Consider the following 1360-nt stretch of genomic DNA (forward strand, 5'->3'; position numbering starts at 1 on the left):
TCGGCTCGCTCCTAAGTAGAGGAGGGAGAGGACCAACAGTCTTTGAGGTTTACAGACATAGATCAGAGACATGATGCGTAGGAAGCTGTGTGGTAGGAAGGTGTCTTGTTCAGGAGACAGTGAACACAACATCATGTGTACATGGAAGAAAACAACTTGTATGCAACAATGAACCAGTTTGTACAGATTGTGGACATTTTTGGTGTTGAAAAAAACTTTTCTTATACACACAAGATAGTAAACGGAGGGGGGGGGGGTGTTGTAGGAGACATAATTGTGAGTTATTGACTGTATGCTTGACTGTAGGCAGACGACCAGTTCTCTAATTTACGCTAGCAATGAAATTGAAAGTGCACTAACTTTACAGTTTACCTGCAATTCCTAAAAAATGACAAGTTATTTCCTGGAAACTCAACAGGAAATGTAATGAATCAACTTCTTTTGTTTTTGTGCACTGAATAATCAAAGATTAATTTTTTAGAAACTTTCAAGATAATCTTTGCATTGAGGAAACTGCTCAAAAGGACAATAAGTTAACCTTAAGATATTTCATCTGTGTTGTCTGTCAAGTTATTTCTCAGGATATAACCTATATTAGTATATAATATTGGTGTTGATGGTCCAGTTTTGGTGTCAAATCTTTTTCACAGTAGTCAGAACTGTTCTTAACGGATGAATAATTGATGCTCCGTTCAAACGGCATCTACAAAAACATTATTAAGCCCAAATCGCCATCTTACACTGAATTCTCCACTGCAGCCGGCCTGGGACTGCCGGAGATATGTTTTAATACAACATGTTGTTGTAACTGCGGGGTTTGGTGTAAGAGATAAATCTTCTCTGTCTACATTCACTGAATGGTATGGAAACTGTCACAATATTTACCGAAACGTGGAATAAAATTGATTGTTTTGTTTCTTCACTGTTTTATTATACATTAAAAATGTTAATTAAAAAAAATAATAGGATTGTATGTAAAGAAATGTGATAGCATAGTATGTTGACAAAAGTCCAAATTTATAGTTTTTGATTTAAAGGAACAAGAAGAATGTAAAGTCCTCTGGAGAATGCGGGCATCGATCCCGCTACCTCTCGCATGCTAAGCAAGCGCTCTACCATTTCAGCTAATTCCACTTTAAGAAATGTGTACAAAAAGTTAAAACCAAATCCATAGTATGTTGAAAAAAGTCATAGTATAGCATGTCGAACAAGTTAAAAAAAAAGTCATGTTATAGTATGCCGAAAATAGTCAAAAAAGTCATAGTATAGTAAGTCGACAAAATGTCATAGTATAGTATGTTTAAAAAGTCATAGTATAGTATATCGAAAAAAGTCATAGTATAATATGTAGAAAAAAAGT

General features: G+C 34.9%; 1 long non-coding RNA gene across 1 annotated transcript in view; it reads left to right on the top strand.

Moving 5' to 3' along the window:
- Nucleotides 1-911, top strand: part of LOC117939852 — a 2151-nt gene extending 1240 nt beyond the window's left edge. The window contains exon 2 of the long non-coding RNA XR_004655669.1: nucleotides 1-911. This exon is cut by the window's left edge and continues 302 nt beyond it. This is a non-coding gene — a long non-coding RNA (uncharacterized LOC117939852).
- The last annotated feature ends 449 nt before the right edge of the window (nucleotides 912-1360 follow it).

Source organism: Etheostoma cragini, unplaced genomic scaffold (genome assembly GCF_013103735.1).
Source record: "Etheostoma cragini isolate CJK2018 unplaced genomic scaffold, CSU_Ecrag_1.0 ScbMSFa_1290, whole genome shotgun sequence".
NCBI lineage: Eukaryota > Metazoa > Chordata > Actinopteri > Perciformes > Percidae > Etheostoma > Etheostoma cragini.